We start from the raw sequence: 20,559 nt of genomic DNA, 5'->3' as shown, positions 1-20,559 counted from the left end.
ACAGTAGCACAGTGGTTATCACAGTTGTTTCCCAGCTCCAGGTTTCCAGATTTGTTTCTCGGCTTGGGTCACTGTCTGTGCGGAGTCTGCACGTTCTCCCCATGTCTGCGTGGGTTTCCTCGGTACTCTGGTTTCCTCCCACAATCCAAATATGTGCAGGTTAGGTGGATTGGCCATGCTAAATTGCCCTTCGTGTCCAAAAAGGTGGGGTGGGGTGGGGTTACTGGGTTACGGGGATAGGGTGGAAGTGTGGGCTTGGGTAGGTTGCCCTTTCCACGGGCGGGTGCAGAGTCGATGGGCCGAATGGCCTCCTTCTGCACTGTAAATTCTATGATTCTATGACTGGCCCGGATGAGCAGGTTCTTTGACGGGGTGGAGGATGGGTGTGGGCGGTGGGCCCGCGAACCATGTCCATATGTTTTGGGCATGTCCGAGGCTTAGGGGATTTTGGCAGGGCTTTGCCGACGTCATGTCGGCGGTATTGAAGGTATGGGTGGTTCAGAGTCCAGAGGTAGCGATTTTTGCTGTGTCGGAAGACCCGGGAGTCCGGGGGACGAGAGAGGTTGACGTTATTACCGTGGAGGGACTTGGAACCCCCCGAAATAAGGGGTTAGTGACTTGGCCGGGTTTCTCAGGCTTGAGAAGGTCAAGTTCGTCCTGAGAGGATCAATGTTAGGGTTTGTTTGGGGGTGGCAGCCGTTTAACGACTTCTTCGGGGAAAATTAAACTGTTAGCAGTGGGGCGGGGGGGGTGGAACTAGTCCCATTACAGCACTCTTTCCACATAGCTTGCACCTTTCTCCATTTCAAATATTGATTCCCTGCCTGAAAGCAGTCATCTCTGCATTAATCACTCCCTGACTTCCAACAAAAGATATTTGGGTAGGATTGTCTGACCCCTCCCACCAGCTGGATCCTCCAGTCCCACCAAAGTCAAAAGAGGTTTGAATGGCGGGCTCGCGGGGCACCACCGCGAGGGTACTAACCACAGTGCAACCTTAAATTCCCAACCTTTCTCTGAAACACATTCCTTACTCTGTGAACTCATATGCTGGTGACATTATCAGAGTAGTAAAGAGGCCCAAAGCTGATGATTTCAGGGTACAGGTTCAAATTCCACCACAGCTAGTGGAATTTAAATTAATTAATCTGGAAGTAAAAGCTCATTTCAGTAATAACCATGAAACTATCAGATTGTTGGGAAACCCCCATCTTCACTAATATCCTTTCAGTAAAGGATGGCTGCCATCCTTACCTGGTTTGGCCTACATGTGACAAAATCTGAATGCACTGAATACATCCAACACTATGGGTCCTGGTAACATCTTGCCAATATTCCCAAAGAATTGAGTTCCAGAACTAGCCGCATCTCTTGCAAAGCTGTTCCAATACAGCTACAGCACTTGTATCTACGTGACAATGTGGAAAGATTCCCCAATATAGAGTCGTCAAGTCATACAGCACAGAAAAGGCCCTTCCACCCATCGAGTCTGCACCAGTCAAAAACAACCACCTAACTATTCTAATCCCATTTCCCAGCACTTGGCCCATGGCCTGGTATGCCTTGTGATCGCAAGTGCACATCTAAATGCTTCTTAAATGTTATGAGGTTCTCTGCCTCCACCACCCTTTCAGGTAGTGAGCTCCAGACACCCACCACCCTCTGGATCAAAAGGTTTTTCCTCACATCCCCTCTAATCCTCCTGCCCCTTACCTTAAATCGATGCACCCTGGTCATTGATCCCTCCCACCATAGGGAACAGTTTCTTCCTGTCTACTCCATCTAAGCCCCTCATAATTTTATACATCTCAATCATGTCCCCCCTCAATCTCCTCTGCTCCAAGGAAAACAATCCAAGTCTATCCAATCTCTTTTCATAACTAAAACTCACCAGCCCAGGCAACATCCTGGTAAATCTCCTCTGCACCCTTTCCAGTGCTATCACATCACTCGTTTAATGAGGATTACAGAACTGCACAAAATATTCTAGCTGTGGCCTAACCAACGTTTTGTACAGTTCGAGCGTAACCTCCATCCTCTTAAACTCTATGCCTCGGTTAATAAAGGCAAATATACCATTTGCCTTCTTAACTACTATACCTACTGTTGCTAATTGTGTTTCTCTTTATTTGGCTCTGAATATGGTCGCCTTCTGTAATTCTAATTACGTTTTGCTCTAGTCGCCAGGTATCTTTCGATACCGCCACAAGGTTCAAACCGAATACTGATCAAAGACTCGATACAACAGTTAGTTAGTTCAAAGTCAAATGCTTATTTATTTACACAACAGTTAAATATAATCCTGCACAAATACTACAGACAAAACTATCACTACTGCTAAAGCCTATACTTAGCTTCGGGCGCCCACTCAGTCAGAGGAACAATGGCCGTTGTTCGGGTCTGAGGCTGCTGGGGTCGAAGTGGTGAAGGGGAATAGCTAAGATCATCTGTCTGGTACTGTGCATTGACCTTGGACTTACTTGTTCTGGTGCAGCTTTTGGGCAGGCCTCTCCTCGGTGAGAGCCGGAGCCAAGAGAACGATTCCCTCTTGGGGGATCCTTCTCATACCCAAAAGGGGCTTTGCGCGCTTTTGGGCGGGCCTTTAACTTGGCCCCAATTAATTGGGCCATTTCTCAATCGTTCCTCTTGATTTTCCTCCAATAAAGGGGTGGGTGCCCTGATGGCTGGGTGTGTCTTAGGTGGCCGTTGGCCTGCTTTGTTCTAGTCTCCTCTGGCGCCAGGGTGTCTGCCTTGGTATCGTTTACTTAAATGTTACTCTTTTGTCCCCGGAGATGGCTCATTAGTATGGTAATGGCTTTGCAGTTTTGGTCTTGTCTGGGAGCTGCGGCTCCAATCAACAGACAAACCCTGCACCTGCTTGCTTTCTCAGTATTGTCCATTTTCCCTGCATTCTTTGCAAAGTGTCCATTTTGTAATCGGGACGTGGCTATCCCAGATGGCTACACTCCCTCTTGTGATCCTCAACGCGAAGCGTGAAGGATCACATTACCGCGTTGTTTTCGTTCTCTGACCAAGCGGGGCACCCGTAAGCACTTCACGGGCTCTACACTGCCCTATCCTACGAAACGCAATTTTTAACGAAAATCATTTTACTTACATACATCAGTATAAAACTCTACGGGGCGCTATGATATTCAGGTATGCATTACAAAATAAAAAAACTGGAACCTCTAACTATCCTCAATAAACTATCCTCAATCAAACAATCAAAAATAATTCTACAACACTTTAAATGTACAAATAGCAGCAACACAAGATTCTCTGGTTTGGCAGTCACGCACAGAGGTTTACATTTCTTTATTGAACAAAATACACATAAAGAGAAGCGGATGCACTTTAATTCACTTGAGGGGTTGGGGGGTTTGGTGAAGTCCGAAAATAGGGGACCTAAGCGTGTATACCGGGGTGCGAGAGCGGTAGGCTCTCCTTCGCCATTTTCTGAGTCTAAGTGTCTGCACGACACTGCAGAGTATCGCCAGTACTAAGAGTGATTCTACTATGTACGATAGTGAATACCAGGTTATGAACTTGTCACACCAGGTCGGGGTGTCGGTAACTGTCTCGGGGTTAACTATCTCGGGGTATAGTGTATGGTAGGGATGGGAATCATTCACGGCCTGTGTGGTAGGGGTCAGGGGAGTAGCATCCGCGTGCAACTGAAGGGATCCAGCTAAGATCCAGGTAAACTTGAAGGTTGTCTTCATCTTTCCGTCTTTCTGTCTTCTTTTTCTTCCTCTGGGGTTCCTGAGGTTCCGGGGTTCTATGGACACAAGCATAATATCTGTTATTATCTTGCTTAAGATCTCGTATGTCTGTCTGTCTGTCCTTTGTTGCCAATTACCCATTATGATTGGTGACCATCTGTGATTCCCTCATTTTTTTTAATTTTTTTTTAAACCAAATATTTGGACAAGACATCCGAGAAAAATACTGACACAGTGCGAGCCGTCTCGCAGCCTGTGCGATCTACCATCCTAGTGTTTGAGGATGCAAATAGCATACGGAAGCAACCTAAGGGTTGCCAAAAACAAACAAAAAAGTTTTGTACTAAAAGTGCCAAAATGGGGTGCGTATGGGCCGCGGTGGGTAATAAATGGGTGGATTCCCCGGGTAGGACGGTGATCAGTGCCGTTTCTCCACTGCCTGAGCGACCGGCAAGAATGGGTAAGAATGTGGTCGTCGTGGGGGGCTGCCTCTCGTGATCGAATCAGGAGATTAGCAATGAGTGGTGTCTGCCGACAAACTAGTTCCTCTGAACGGTTGTCTGTGGACAAACTTGTTCCATTAACAGCCATTGGGCGTCAAAAGGGTGGTGGCGTGGGGCCGTGAAAAACTTTCAAATTCACAAACAACAAACATGTGCATTAAACGAACAAACATACAACAAACATGGTGCAGGTTCCATCAGAAAGGACACCGTATCTCTCCATCGGTTCCTTTTTTCCATCATGTGGACACCTCATTGATCAGTAGTGAACAGGGTCGTAAAGGGATTTGTTTGGTGGGATTCAGACTCTATGTCATCATCTTCTCCCGGCTGCCATACTATTGACTGGAGTAGTTTGGCTAAAGCTGCTTGGGGCAAATTGGGGTCCATCTCATCATTCCGGATGAACCTGAACGAATTGTCGCGGTGCCAGAATCGTGTGTCGAGGTTGGAGCTACTAGGTTTTAATCCATAATCGTCGGGTGGTGGGTCTGGGTCAGGGGCTTTGATGTATGTGATTTTGAAGGGGTCACTGGAATCATGCTCGGATTCGCTGGGAGTGTGGCCTGGTGCAGCGGTATAATCATAATGTGGTGTGCTGTGGCTGTCATCATTGCTGTCGCTATCACTGTCGCTGTCGCTGCTGGTTGAAGGGAGAGGCGGAGTCGTGCCTCTGGGGGTGGAGTTGAAGATGTGTCTGAGGACGGGCTGGGCTCGCTGGGGGAGGGTAGGAATATGTCATCTGTGGACGGGGTGTGCTCTGCTGCTGCGAGCAAGATGTGGTGTGCATGGTTGTTCTGCGAGCCATTAGCATTGAGCTTTTGTGAAACCACGCAGACTTGCCATTGGGATATGTGATCTTGTATACCGAGGGGCTTATTTTGTCTGAAATGGAGTACGGTCCGGAAAATTTGGGGGAAAGAAATGAACTGGGGTTGTACAGGGACAGCATCACTTGCTGCCCTACTACAAACTCGGTGGCGTGTACCTTTTTATCGAAACAAGCCTTGCTTTGTTACCTCCTGGTCCCATGTTTCACAGTTGCTGCGAGTTGGGCTGCCTTTATGTTCTCTATTAACTGCTGTACAGCATTTTCATGTGTGAGGGCGGTGACTGCAGGGCTGGCCAAATTCAGTCCTAATAAATACTCTGTCCATTTCATGGCACGTCCGGTCATGAGGGAGTGGGGGGTGTATCCTGTGGACAAGGATACCGCGTTTCTTAAGAACATTAAAGCAAATGGGAGAACTGAATCCCAGGTGCTGTTGGTCTGTTGTACCATTTTCCTGAGAGTGGCTTTTAAAGTCCTATTCATCCTCTCTACAATGCCGCTTGACTGGGGGTGGTAGGCTATGTGAAACTTTTGCCTGATTCTGAAAATTGCGAGGATGTTTTTCATTACTCGTCCTGTAAAATGGGAGCCTTGATCGGATTCTATACTGCGCGGGAGGCCCCATCTTGTAAAGATCTGCTGTGTTAGGATTTTAGCTGTTATCTTGGCCGTATTCGTTCTCGATGGAAAAGCTTCCACCCATTTTGTGAAGGTGTCGATGACCACCAACACATACTTATAACCATTTCTGCAGGGGGGTAGGGATCCCGTGTAATCTATCTGCAAATTCGTCCATGGGCCATTAACGGGGCGGGTGTGACTAAAGCTGAGCCTTTCTTGCATATCTGCCCGAATTGTTCTGGGCACAGATCAAGCAATTTTCAATGTAGTGAGAACGTTGGCTTTTAAATCAGGCCACCAGCAGAGAGGTCTGAGGTGGGTTAGGGTGGGTTCAATGCCTTGGTGTCCATGATTGTCATGGAACTGAAAAATAATCTGGTTCCTGTCCTGGCTGGGAACTACATAAATGCCTTCTTTCAAGATCACACCGTTGTGTGTGGTGATTGCATTTTTAAACTTGTCATATGGGGCTGGGAAGGTTCCTTTTAAAACTTCCCTGAGTTTTTCATCTTCCTTCTGGGCCTTTGCTAGATCCTGAATGTTGGTCCGTGAGACCTAAACCGCGTGTACTGGGGTGCTCTCGGGGGGGGGGGGGGGGGTTCCAAAAGTAACCATGCCTGGAATCTGCCTTCGCTAGGTCGTCTGCTTTAACGTTACCGGGGGGGGGGGGGAAGAACGGTGATGACTGCGAACCTTAATGATACCATATTTCCTATCTTTAGCTGTCTCTAGGATCTGCCGGAGTAATGGGGCTGAGGGTAGGGGCTTTCCGTCCATGGAAACAAATCCTCTAGTTTCCCACTGGGGTAGGAATTCCGTTAAACTATTACAGACATATAAACTGTCCGAATATATGTCTGCCGGGTCGGAAACGAGACAGGGTGGTCTACATTGTAAGCTATGGCTGCCAGTTCTGCTGCCTGCGAGCCTAGATGTCCTGGCAACTTTAATGAAATCTCATCTAGGGCGCGTCCCTGCGCGTCCTCTACATAAATGCCGCAACCGGGTGATTCTCTTTCTATTCAAAACTGTGGAGGAGCCATCCACATAAATTTTCAGGGGTGCGCACGTGTCTGTGGGCTGGGGTCTCTGGGGTGTATTTGCTGCTTTCCTGGGGGCTGACTTAGGTATAAATGGGCCTGTGTTATGTTTTGTGGTGATGATCTCACACTCATGTTGGGTACCTGCATATTGCAAATTATCGGCTGGGAAAGTGTGGGTCTTGGTTCTTTTAACTGTGATGTCCCATCCCTGTAAAAGAAGGGTCCAACGGGCTGCGCGGATTTGGCTGACTGTGCCATCTTTAAGTCGACCGTCTAATAATAGCTGTGTTGGGGGTGTGTTTAGTGAGAATGGTGATGGGGTTGAGTCCTGTAATGTAGGCGAAGTACTGGACTGCCCAAAAAACTGCGAGCAGGTGCCTTTCGCAGGCAGAAAATCCTTGCTCGACAGGGTCTAACACGCGTGAGGCGTATGCCACGGGGCGTAATTGGTCATGGCGTTCCTGGAGCAGCCCTGCCGAAAGGGTTCGGTCGGTGCTTACAACTTCAATTGCGTACGGGGAAAGTGGATCTGGGACCTGTAATGCGGGGGCTGTGCTGGGGGCTCTCTTTAAAGCACCCACAGCATCCGTGTGCTGTGGAAGCCATTCCCAAGGTGCCTGCTTCTTGAGAAGTTCGGATAGGGGCGCTGCTTTTGTGGCGAAACCGTCAATGTGGTTTCGGCAGTAGCCAACCAGTCCTAAAAATGACCGGAGGGCTGTTACGTTATGGGGAAGGGGCATTTTGACGATCGAGTCAATTCTCTTTTGCTCGATCTCACTTTTACCATGTGTGATTACTGTACCCTAGTAAATCACTTTTTCCTGTAAAATCTAGGCCTTCTTGGGGTTGACTTTACATCCAATTTCTTTTAGGAGTGCTAGGAGTTCGGCGAGAAGCGAAATGTGCTCTCCCTTTGTGTCTGTCTGTAGTAGTAAGTCATCTACATACTGGACCAGAGAATCGGGTCGGGAAAATTTTGCGAGTCCATTTGCCACCTGTCGGTGGAAAATGGAGTGGGAGTTGTGGAAGCCTTGTGGAAGGCACGTCCACGTGGATTGTTGTCCCTGGAATGTAAAGGCGAATTTATATTGGCACGCTTTATCCAATGGAATGGACCAAAAGCCATTGCTAATGTCCAAAACCGAAAAAAAAATCACTGGAGTACCTGTTTGAGCATGGTCTCGGGACCCGTGGCTACGGTGGGGGCTGCTACTGGGGTTACTTTGTTCAGTTCCCGGTAATAAATGGTTAGTTGCCATGATCCATCGGGTTTCCTGACGGGCCAAATTGGTGCGTTATTTGTAGAGGCTACTGATCAGAGTATGACTTGATCAAGCAGACTCTCTATTACTTTGGAGATTTCTCCCTCTGCTTCTTGGGGAAAACCATACTGCTTTTGGCGTCTGGGGTCGGGACCTGTAAAGCTCACCAAGCCAGCTATCTTGCCACAGTCATGCTTGTGCTGTGCAAATGCTGCTTTGTGTTGCTGCAGGACTTCCCTAATCTGTCTGTCCTGACTAATGGCTCGAGGTTCGAACCAGAAGTCTCCTATTGAGCTAATCCTGCTTTCATAGTCTCCAACTGTGAGCGTGGTGGGGGCTCGTGCTGCCTTTGCCATTTTCCATACACATTTATTAACTGGATCAAAAGAGAGGTTGTGGGAGCTCATAAAATCGATTCCTAGGATGTGTTCAGCTGTCTGGGGTAGATCGACCAAAACTACGGGGTGTTTAGTTGTAATGTTCCCTATTTGTATCGCTACAGGGGCTGTGATGTGTCCTTGTTGTAAATTACCTGTAAAGCCACTGAGTGTGATGGTGTCTGTTGTGGGCCATGTGTCTCGCTGGAACATCGTGGAGGAATTGAGTGTGGTGCGGGACCCTACTGTGTCCCAAAGAAATTCTACGGGGTGTCCCTGGACTTTGCCTGCTACGACCGGTCTACCGGACTTGTCCCAAAGGGTGTTGCAGACCCAAGTTGGGGAGCCCGAACACCGTCAGTCGGTGCCGTTCATATCTATGTTCTCTGAACAGGCGCTAACGCTATGGATTAGCTTTGCCCTATTCTTATTTAGGGTGCCTGTCTGTTGGTTTCTCTGCTGCTTTTGGGGCACTTGACACTCTCGTGCAAAGTGTCCTAATTGTCCACAGTTGTAACATTCCTGGGATTTTGGCTGTTGTGGTGGGCTGTTCCTGCCCGCATTTACCCATGCGGGATTCTGGTGCGCTTTAACTGGATTCATGTCTGCCTGCTCTTCCTCGAGTTTTGCAAATGCAGTTTTGCCTTGGACGGATTGTTCCCAAGTGCGGGACAATCTTTTCAAAACCCATTTCTCGTTGTGGGCCTCGTCTGAGGGGTTATAATTTGCGCAAGCTCTCTGTCCTGCCTCTGTCGCATGAGAGACTAGGATTCGAGTCCATTTGGCCATATTATCTGCGGACAAATGGGCGCGGGCCAATTCTCCGAATACCGCTGTAAAATGTATCCACAAGTGTCCAGCAAACGCTGTGGGGTGCTCGGTTTTCTTTTGCCTACACTTGTTTAGGCCTTCTACGGGGTCTCCTCTGTTATAGCCAATCGCATCTAGGATCGCTGTGTGCATCTCTTGGAGTGTGCCGCCTCCTACATTCTGTGGGTCGGGAAGGGCTGCCATGACTGAAGGGTCTAGGCTTAAAACTGTGAGCTTCACTTATTCCTTTTCGTCCAGGCCGTACATGGTAGCCTGCTGTTTAACTCTAGCGAAAAACTGGTGGGGGTCTGATGTGGAAAGGAACGGTGTAATCTTTCCACACGCATCCCGTAATTGAGTCACGGTTAACAGGGTTGTGTATAGGAAATCTGCGTTTCCTTCTGCTGCGGCCCTGCGGTGTGTGGTTACAGGGTTCATAGGGGTGTGTTCTGCCTGTTCAGTCGGGGTTGGGGTGCTTTTCTCTTTTGGGGGTTTTCCTGTGTACATGTTCCATGTACGTATCTGTGGGCAGTCTCATTTAACACCTGCCAATCGGGGCCGTTTTCCTGGTCTAACTGGGGTCCAAACGTACTTTGAAACCCGTTCTGGACAGAAAGCAGAGATTGCACATCTGCAATTTGCTTCCGGCACTTTGCGTGATCTACTTAGCTCTGCCTTTGTTCCGTCGTGGAAGTGTGGAGTGCTCGTAGGGCTGCTTTTAAATCATTGCACAGTTTCTGCAATTGCTCTACCTGTTGCTCGGTTTCTTGTCCTACCAAGACCGCACGTTGCGTGTCCTGGTAGGCCTTATCATATTGGGTCTGAAAACTACTCAAATGGGCGAGACAAGACTGGTGTGCCCTCTTGGTATCATCCACCTCTCTGTCCCTCGCTGCTAACTGTTCTCTCAATTCTATATTCTCCTTCTCAAACTCGCTCACATCTCCCTCACTATTTCTGTCTCTCTCCTCTATCTCTCTACGGAGGGTCCTAACGATCTCCTCTGTGCCTCGCAATTGTGACAAGCAGGACACGATTGCCATCGGCTTGCGAGCTTTCCCTCAGCTCTTCTTGTGGATCTCGCTCAGGTTCTCCCACCAAGTAGGTCCTATACTCCCGGGACCTGTTTCATCATTCGCGCAGAATTCGCTCCAAAGGGGCCACCTTTCTCTTTGAGGTACTTTCTGATTTCCTCTTCCCATACGGGCCACTCTACTGGTTGCTGCGACCTCGAATTCCTGGGGGTTCATAAGGCATTCCATTGCCTTCATTGCCATTTTCTCTATCTGGGTCCTCTACTGAATTTGGAACGGGGGGTGATAAAGTGGTGATGTAAACACGGGTACGGCTTACGCTAATTTTGAGCCTACAAAACTCCCGACAGTTTTACGCAACAAAATCTCTCAGGTTTACCTTATATCCCTGTTAGTATGCATGCATTAACACACTTCCTAATCTTGGAGGTTTGATCAGTATTGTTCTCACACTTGTGGTTTTTCTGTTTCCAATTGGGCTTCTAATTCAAATTTGGGTTCTCTCGGGGTGGTTCGGCCACTTCTAAGTCGAATCCCATTAGAGTCACCAGTAAATGTTGCTAATTGTGTTTCTCTTTATTTGGCTCTGAAGATGGCGGTCAATATGGTCACCTTCCTTAATTCTAATTACGTTTGCTCTAGAGTCGCCAGGTATCTCTCGATACCGCCACAAGGTTCAAAACGGAATACTGATCAAAGACTCAATACACCCAGTTAGTTAGTTCAAAGTCAAATGCTTATTTATTGACACACAGTTAAATATAATCCTGCACAAATACTACAGACTAAACAATCACTACTGCTAAAGCCTATACTTAGCTTTGGGCGCCCACTCAGTCAGAGGAACAATGGCCGTTGTTCGGTTCGGAGGCTGCTGGGGTCGAAGTGGTGAAGGGGAACAGCTAAGATCATCTGTCTGGTAGCGTGCGTTGACCTTGGACTTACTTGTTCTGGTGCAGCTTTTGTAGGCCTCTCCTTGGTGAGAGCCGGAGCCAAGAGAGCGATTCTCTCTTGGGGGATCCTTCTTATACCCAAAGGGGGCATTGTCCGCTTTTGGGCGGGCCTTGAACTTGGCCCTAATTAATTGGGCCGTTTCTCAATCGTTCCTATTGATTTTCCTGTAATAAAGGGGTGGGTGCCCTGATGGTTGGGCGTGTCCTAGGTGGCCATTGGTCTCCTCTGGCGCCGGGGTGCCTGCCTTGGTATCGTTTACTTAAATGTTATTCTTTTGTCCCCGGAGATAGCTCATTAGTATGGTAATGGATTTGCAGTTTTGGTCTTGTCTGGGAGCTGCGGCTCCAATCAACAGACAAACCCTGCACCTGCTTGCTTTCTCAGTATTGTCCATTTTCCCTGCATTCTTTGCAAAGGGTCCATTTTGTACTCGGGACATAGCCATCCCAGATGGCTACACCACCTGCTCTGTAACCTTAAGGGACCAGTGTACATGCACACCAAGGTCCCTCTGATCCTTGGTGCTTCCCGTTTACAATGTATTCCGTTGCCTTGTTTGTCCTGCCTAAGTGCATCACCTCACACTTATCCAGATTGAATTTCATTTGCCATTGATCAGCCCATCAGGTCAGCTCATCTATCATCTGCAAACGTATTGGTCAACCCTCCTACATTCATATTTAAATCATTTATATAAACCACAAACAACAAGGGCACAAACACTGATCCCTGCGGGAATGCATTGGACACAGGCTTCCAGTCAGAAAAACACCCCTCGACCATCACCCTCTGCTTCTTGCCACTCAGCCAATTCTGGATCCAATTTACCAAATTTCCTTGGATCCTGTGGCTCTTACCTTCGCTATCAGTCTCCCATGTGGGACCTTATCAAAAGCCTTGCTGAAGGACAAGTAGACAACATCAAATGCATTTCCTTCATCTAGACACCTGGTCACCTCTTCGAAAAATTCACATAAGTTGGTCAGATATGATCTCCCCTTAACAAAACCATGCTGACTGTTGTTGATTAACCCCTGCCTCTCCAAACACAGATTAACTCTGTTACTCAGAATTGTTTCCAATCGTTTCCCCACCACTGAGGTTAGACTGACCGGCCTGTAGTTTCAGAAAACACAGAACAAATCCAATTCGGCCAATTACTGTCCTGTTAGTCTACTCTCAATCAACAAAGTGATGGAAGGTGTCATAAACAGCACTACCAAGTGGTGCTTATATACCAATAACCTGCTCATCAATGTTCGATTTCAGCAGCGCCAGAGCTACTCAACTCCAGACTCATTGTAGCCTTGGTCTAAACTTGGCCAAAGAGATGAATTAAGAGGTGAGGTGAGAGTGGTCTCAAGCCAGCATTTGACTTGCCTGTGGGATCAAGGAGCCCCAATAAACTTGGAATCAGAAGGAATCATCCCACTGTTTGGAGTCATACCTAGCTCAAAGGAAGAATGAAATGAAATGAAAATCGCTAATTGTCACAAGTAGGCTTCAATGAAGTTACATTGAATTACATACTGTGAAAAGCCCCTAGTCGCCACATTCCGGCACCTGTTCGGGGAGGCTGTTACGGGAATTGAACCGTGCTGCTGGCCTTTCAAAGCCAGCGATTTAGCCCTGTGCTAAACAGATGTTAGAGGTCAGATATCTCAGCCCCATGATATCACTGCAAGTGTTTCTATGGGTAGTGTCCGAAGTCGAAGCACCTTCAGCTGCTTCAACAATGACCTTCCCTCCAGCATAAGATCAAATGCGGGGATCTTCGCTGATAGTTGCTGTGCTCAGTACCATCTGCAAATCCTGCGATACTGAATCAATACTTAACCACTTGCAACAAGACCCGGGCAACACTCAAGCTTGGGCTGATAAACAGCAAATAACATTTGATGCACACAAGTGTCAGGCACTGGCCATCTCCAACAAGAGATAATCTAACCATTTCCCCTTGAGATTTAATGGCATTACCTTCGCTGAATCCCCCACTATCATCATCCTGGGGACTAATATTGACCAGGAACTGAACTAGACCAGCCATATAAATACTGTGGCTACAAGAGCAGGTCAGAGGCTGAAAATTCTGCAGTGAACCTCCTGACTTCCCAAAGTTTGTCCAAAAGACACAAGTCAGGAGTGTTTTGGAATACTCTCCACTTGTTTGAATGAGTGTGGCTCCAACAACACTCAAGAAGCCTGCCTGATCAGCACCTCATCCAACACCACCAGGGGGGCACAGTAGCACCACAGTGGTTAGCACAGTTGCTTCACAGCTCCAGTGTCCCAGGTTCGATTCCCGGCTTGGGTCACTGTCTGTGCGGAGTCTGCACGTTCTCCCCGTGTCTGCGTGGGTTTCCTCCCAAAGTCCAAAGATGTGCAGGTTAGGTGGATTAGCCATTCTAAATTGCTCTTAGTGTCCAAAAAGGTTAGGTGGGGTTACTGGGTTACAGGGATAGGGTGGCGGTGTGGATTTAGGTAGGGTGCTCTTTCCAAGGGCCAGTGCAGACTCGATAGGCCGAATGGCCTCCTTCTGCACTGTAAATTCTATGATAAAGCATTTATTCCTTTCATCACTGACACACAGTGGCAGCAGTGTGTACCATCTACAGGACTCACCACAGCCACTTACCAAGGCTCCTTTGACTGCATCTTCCAAATTTGCGACCTGAACCACATATAAGTATAAGGGCAGAAGATACCTGGGAACACCACCACCTGCAAGTTCCCCACCATGCCACTCACCACCCTGACTTGGAAATATATCGCCCGTTCCTTCCTTGGGTCAAAATCCTGGAACTCCTCCCGATCAGCACTCTATATGTACCCATACCTCATGGACTGCAGTGGTTCAAAAAGGCAGCTCACCACCACCTTCTCAATGGAAACAAATGCTGGTCTCACCAGCGATGCCTGCATCCTATAAAATAATTTTTAAAAATCACAAGAATATATAGCACAAGCGGCCATTTGGACCAACATTTCTAATGTTGCCGTTTCTGCTCCACAGCAGCCTCTTCACATAAGAACATAAGAACTAGGAGCAGGAGTAGGCTATCTGGCCCCTCGGGCCTGCTCCGCCATTCAATGAGATCATGGCTGATCTTTGTGGACTCAGCTCCACTCTCCGGCCCGTACACCATATCCCCAAATCCCTTTATTCTTTAGAAAGGCATCTATCTTTTTCTTAAAAACGTTTAAAGAAGGAGCCTCAACTGCTTCAGTGGGCAAGGAATTCCAGAGATTCACAACCCTTTGGGTGAAGAAGTTCCTCCTACACTCCGTCCTTAATCTACCTCCCCTTATTTTGAGGCTATGCCCCCTAGTTCTGCTTTCACCGACCAGTGGAAACAATCTGCCCGCATCTATCCTATCTATTCCCTTCATAATTTTATATGTCTCAATAAGATCCCCCCGCATCCTTCTAAACTCCAATGAGTACAGTCCCAGTCTACTCAACCTCTCGTCATAATCCAACCCCTTCAGCTCTGGGATTAACCTAGTGAATCTCCTCTGCACTCCCTCCAGAGCCAGTACGTCCTTTCTCAAGTAAGGAGACCAAAACTGAACACAATACTCCAGGTGTGGCCTCACCAACACCCTAGACAATTGCAGCATAACCTCACTAGTCTTAAACTCCATCCCTCAAGCAATGAAAGACAAAACTGTCACTGTCTGTGCGGAGTTTGCACGTTCTCCCCGTGTCCGCGTGGGTTTCCTCCGGGTGCTCCGGTTTCCTCCCACAGTCCAAAGACGTGCAGGTTAGGTGGATTGGCCATGATAAATTACCCGTAGTGTCCATAAGAGTTGGGAGGGGTTATTGGGTTGCGGGGATAAGGTGGAAGTGAGGGATTAATGTGGGTCGGTGCAGACTCGATAGGCCGAATGGCCTCCTTCTGCACTGTATGTTCTATGTAATCTATGTAATCTATGTAAAACTCGATTAGCCTTCTTAATCACCTGTTGCACCTGCACACCAACCACCTCACCAGTCCACGTGCTGTAGGTGCAGCTACAATGCTGTTAGGGAGGGAGTGCCAGGATTCTGACCCAACAAACACAGTCCGTCAGCTCCCTTGCCCAAGAGATGCCAGAAGCTACTGTCGGTGCCTCACTGGAACAGTCAGTGGTTTAAAAATCCAGACAGGTCCCGGTCCTTCCAAACGGCGCCAGCAGGGGGAGAACGCGTGCACGAATCAGTTTGCCGGCTGAGGGCGCTTGCTCGCCAATCTCCGTCAAAAGCACGCGCACGGACACATTCCCTTGGTGAAAGTTCAGCAGCCGGCGATGAGAGCGCGCATGCGGGGAACCGCAACACTTCTTCCCCCCGCCCCCCCCCCAGCAGTGAGTGCGCATGCGTAAACCCTCGGCGCCCCTCAGCAGTGAGTGCGCGCATGCGGAAACCCTCAACGCCCCCAGCAGTGAGAGCGCGCATGCGGAAATCCTCAGACACGGAACGGCCGCCGGCAATCGGAGTGAGCATGCGGAAAGCTTCGTAGAAATGGACCGACCGGCGCCAGGGGGCGTGCGCCTCAACCGCCACCCGAGGTGAGCTGTACAAATCTGAATGAGATTTTAAAAATTTCGTGTTTTGCGAAAAAAGAGCACCCCACACACTCTGCCCAATGTACTCCGCATCCTCTATTCTAGATTTTCACCAATGAGCAGGAAGCTCTGGCCGAGTGGCCTGTGCCAGTCTCTGATCCACAGCAGGTTCCACTCTTCATCTCATCACATCAACCTCTATTGGTGTCTCTCATCAGTTCATCCAGCTCCCTCCCAAACAACTTTCCACAGTCTCTGGCTAAAGAGTGAATTCTTGGATTTATTGGTCACTATCTAATATGTATAGCCTCTCAAAATGGTTTCTCCTCAAAGTGCAAACACCTTCACTGCGTCCACTCTATCACACCATTCCATAATTTTAAAGGCCTCTATTCGGCCACCTAGCAGCTTCTCGGTTTAACAAAGAAATGTACAGCACAGGAACAGGCCCTTCGGCCCTCCAAGCCCGTGCCGACCATGCTGCCCGACTAAACTACAATCTTCTACACTTCCTGGGTCCGTATCCCTCTATTCCCATCCTATTCATATATTTGTCAAGATGCCCCTTAAATGTCACTATCATCCCTGCTTCCTCCACCTCCTCCGCCAGCGAGTTCCAGGCACCCACTGCCCTCTGTGTAAAACACTTGCCTCATACATCTACTCTAAACCTTGCCCCTTGCACCTTAAACCTAAGCCCCCTAGTAATTGACCCCTCTACCCTGGGGAAAGGCCTCTGACTATCCACTCTGTCTATGCCCCTCATAATTTTGTAGGCCGCTATCAGGTCGCCCCTCAACCTCCTTCGTTCCAGTGAGAACAAACCGAGTTTATTCAATCGCTCCTCATAGCTAATGCCCTCCATACCAGGCAACATTCTGGTAAATCTCTTCTGCACCCTCTCTAAAGCCTCCACATCCTTCTGGTAGTGTGGCGACCAGAATTGAACACTATACTCCAAGTGTGGCCTAACTAAGGTTCTATACAGCTGCAACATGACTTGCCAATTCTTATAATCAATGCCCCGGCCAATGAAGGCAAGCATGCCGTATGCCTTCTTGACTACCTTCTCCACCTGTGTTGCCCCTTTCAGTGACCTGTGGACCTGTACTCCTAGATCTCTCCGACTTTCAATACTCTTGAGGGTTCTACCATTCACTGTATATTCCCTACCTGCATTAGACCTTCCAAAATGCATTACCTCACATTTGTCCGGATTAAACTCCATCTGCCATCTCTCTGCCCAAGTCTCCAAACAATCTAAATCCTGCTGTATCCTCTGACAGTCCTCATCGCTATCCGCAATTCCACCAACCTTTGTGTCGTCTGCAAACTTACTAATCAGACCAGTTACATTTTCCTCCAAATCATTTATATATACTACAAAGAGCAAAGGTCCCAGCACTGATCCCTGTGGAACACCACTGGTCACAGCCCTCCAATTAGAAAAGCATCCTTCCATTGCTCCTCTCTGCCTTCTATGACCTAGCCAGTTCTGTATCCACCTTGCCAGCTCACCCCTGATCCCGTGTGACTTCACCTTTTGTACTAGTCTACCATGAGGGACCTTGTCAAAGGCCTTACTGAAGTCCATATAGACAACATCCACTGCCCTACCTGCATCAATCATCTTTGTGACCTCCTCGAAAAACTCTATCAAGTTAGTGAGACACGACCTCCCCTTCACAAAACCATCCTGCCTCTCACTAATACGTCCATTTGCTTCCAAATGGGAGTAGATCCTGTCTCGAAAAATTCTCTCCAGTAATTTCCCTACCACTGAAGTAAGGCTCACCGGCCTGCAGTTCCCTGGATTATCCTTGCTACCCTTCTTAAACAGAGGAACAACATTGGCTATTCTCCAGTCCTTCGGGACATCATCTGAAGACAGTGAGGATCCAAAGATTTCTGTCAAGGCCCCAGCAATTTCCTCTCCAGCCGCCTTCAGTATTCTGGGGTAGATCCCATCAGGCCCTGGGGACTTATCTACCTTAAATTTTTAAAGACGCCCAACACCTCGTCTTTTTGGATCTCAATGTGACCCAGGCTATCTACACCCCCTTCTCCAGACTCAACATCTACCAATTCCTTCTCTTTGGTGAATACTGATGCAAAGTATTCATTTAGTACCTCGCCCATTTCCTCTGGCTCCACACATAGATTCCCTTGCCTATCCTTCAGTGGGCCAACCCTTTCCCTGGCTACCCTCTTGCTTTTTATGTACGTGTAAAAAGCCTTGGGATTTTCCTTAACCCTATTTGCCAATGACTTTTCGTGACCCCTTCTAGCCCTCCTGACTCCTTGCTTAAGTTCCTTCCTACTTTCCTTATATTCCACACAGGCTTAGTCTGTTCCCAGCCTTTTAGCCCTGACAAATGCCTCCTTTTTCTTTTTAACGAGGCCCACAATATCTCTCGTTATCCAAGGTTCCCGAAAATTGCCGTATTTATCCTTCTTCCTCACAGGAACATGCCGGTCCTGAATTCCTTTCAACTGACACTTGAAAGCCTCCCACATGTCAGATGTTGATTTGCCCTCAAACATCCGCCCCCAATCTATGTTCTTCAGTTCCCGCCTAATATTGTTATAATTGGCCTTCCCCCAATTTAGCACATTCATCCTAGGACCACTCTTATCCTTGTCCACCAGCACTTTAAAACTTACTGAATTGTGGTCACTGTTCCCGAAATGCTCCCCTACTGAAACTTCTACCACCTGGCCGGGCTCATTCCCCAATACCAGGTCCAGTACCGCCCCTTCCCTAGTTGGACTGTCTACATATTGTTTTAAGAAGCCCTCCTGGATGCTCCTTACAAACTCCTCCCCGTCTAAGCCCCTGGCACTAAGTGAGTCCCAGTCAATATTGGGGAAGTTGAAGTCTCCCATCACCACAACCCTGTTGTTTTTACTCTTTTCCAAAATCTGTCTACCTATCTGCTCCTTTATCTCCCACTGGCTGTTGGGAGGCCTGTAGTAAACCCACAACATTGTGACTGCACCCTTCTTATTCCTGATCTCTACCCATATAGCCTCACTGCCCTCGGAGGTGTCCTCCCGCAGTACAGCGGTGATATTCTCCCTAACCAGTAGCGCAACTCCGCCACCCCTTTTACATCCCCCTCTATCCCGCTTGAAACATCTTAATCCTGGAACGTTTAGCTGCCAATCCTGCCCTTCCCTCAACCAGGTCTCTGTAATGGCAACAACATCATAGTTCCAAGTACTAATCCAAGCTCTAAGTTCATCTGCCTTACCCGTAATACTTCTTGCATTAAAACATATACACTTCAGGCCACCAGACCCGCTGTGTTCAGCAACTTCTCCCTGTCTGCTCTGCCTCAGAGCCCCACTGTCCCTATTCCCTAGTTCTCCCTCAATGCTCTCACCTTCTGAACTATTGCTCCCATGCCCACCCCCCTGCCATACTAGTTTAAACCCTCCCGTGTGACACTAGCAAACCTCGCGGCCAGGATATTTATGCCTCTCCAGTTTAGATTCAACCCGTCCTTATATAGGTCACACCTGCCCTGGAAGAGCACCCAGTGGTCCAGATAACGGAAACCCTCCCTCCTACACCAGCTGTTTAGCCACGTGTTTAGCTGCTCTATCTTCCTATTTCTAGCCTCACTGGCACGTGGCACAGGGAGTAATCCAGAGATTACAACCCTAGAGGTCCTGTCTTTTAACTTTCTGCCTAGCTCCCTGAACTCCTGCTGCAGGACCTCATGCCTCTTCCTGCCTATGTCGTTAGTACCAATATGTACAACGACCTCTGCCTGTTTGCCCTCCCCCTTCAGGATGCCCTCTACCCGTTCGGAGACATCCTGGACCCTGGCACCAGGGAGGCAACATACCATCCTGGAGTATTTCACGTCCACAGAAGCGCCTATCTGTGCCCCTGACTATATATAGAGTCCCCTATTACTATTGCTCTTTTGCGCTTTGACCCTCCCTTCTGAACATCAGAGCCAGCCGTGGTGCCACTGCTCTGGCTGCTGCTGTTTTCCCCTGATAGGCTATCCCCCCCGACAGCGTCCAAAGGGGTATACCTGTTCGAGAGGGGGACAACCACAGGGGATTCCTGCACTGACTGCCTGCCCTTTCTGGTGGTCACCCATTTCTCTGCCTGCACCTTGGGTGTGACCACATTTATATAACTGCGATCTATGACGCTTTCCGCCACCTGCATGCTCCTAAGTGCATCCAATTGCTGCTCCAACCGAACCATGCGGTCTGTGAGGAGCTCCAGTTGGGTGCACTTTCTGCAGATGAAGCCATCTGGGACACTGGAAGCCTCCTGGACCTGCCACATCTCACAGTCAGAGCACTGCACCCCTCTAACTGACATTGCGTCAATTAATTAGTAAATTAAAATTAAAAGTTTAACATTTTTTTTTAAAGTTACCGTTAACTATCTGTTTCCTAGCACAAGATTTCGAATATAAATGTGAAAGCTAAATATAGTACTCTCCGATCTCTGGCTTAGATACCCCTCTAAATTATAATTAAGTAATTATGTTTAATTAGTTACCAAGGCTTAATTTTTTTAATTTAGTGTAGATTCCCAACCAGCCACTCAGGTCACAGCTTTTCTGTGATGTCACTTCAGTTTCTCCCCCCCACACACAGAATTTGAAAAAGGTATAAAAGTAAAAATGAGTAAAAATGACTTACCTTCCTACCTTCTGAGGGTCTTCGATGTTCTCAGGTTCTCTCCCTGACAGAGACTGCTCCTCCTCCCCCGAACGGCTCCCGAAACTAGGCCGCGATCTTTTTAAATCTCAGGGAATCTTTCTGCCAATACAGAAAGCCACGTCTCAGATGAAGTGTTGGGTACTCTGCAACACAGA

General features: G+C 48.2%; 1 long non-coding RNA gene across 1 annotated transcript in view; it reads right to left on the bottom strand.

Moving 5' to 3' along the window:
- Positions 1-20,559, bottom strand: part of LOC140425727 (uncharacterized) — a 65,392-nt gene that overhangs the window by 26,554 nt on the left and 18,279 nt on the right. The window contains exon 2 of the long non-coding RNA XR_011947954.1: positions 20,384-20,547. This is a non-coding gene — a long non-coding RNA (uncharacterized lncRNA). The remainder of the gene's footprint in view (positions 1-20,383; positions 20,548-20,559) is intronic.

Source organism: Scyliorhinus torazame, chromosome 6, assembly GCF_047496885.1.
Source record: "Scyliorhinus torazame isolate Kashiwa2021f chromosome 6, sScyTor2.1, whole genome shotgun sequence".
In the NCBI taxonomy this organism is placed as follows: domain Eukaryota; kingdom Metazoa; phylum Chordata; class Chondrichthyes; order Carcharhiniformes; family Scyliorhinidae; genus Scyliorhinus; species Scyliorhinus torazame.
Note: the sequence above shows the minus strand (reverse complement) of the source record. Positions and strands in the feature narration are given on the sequence as shown.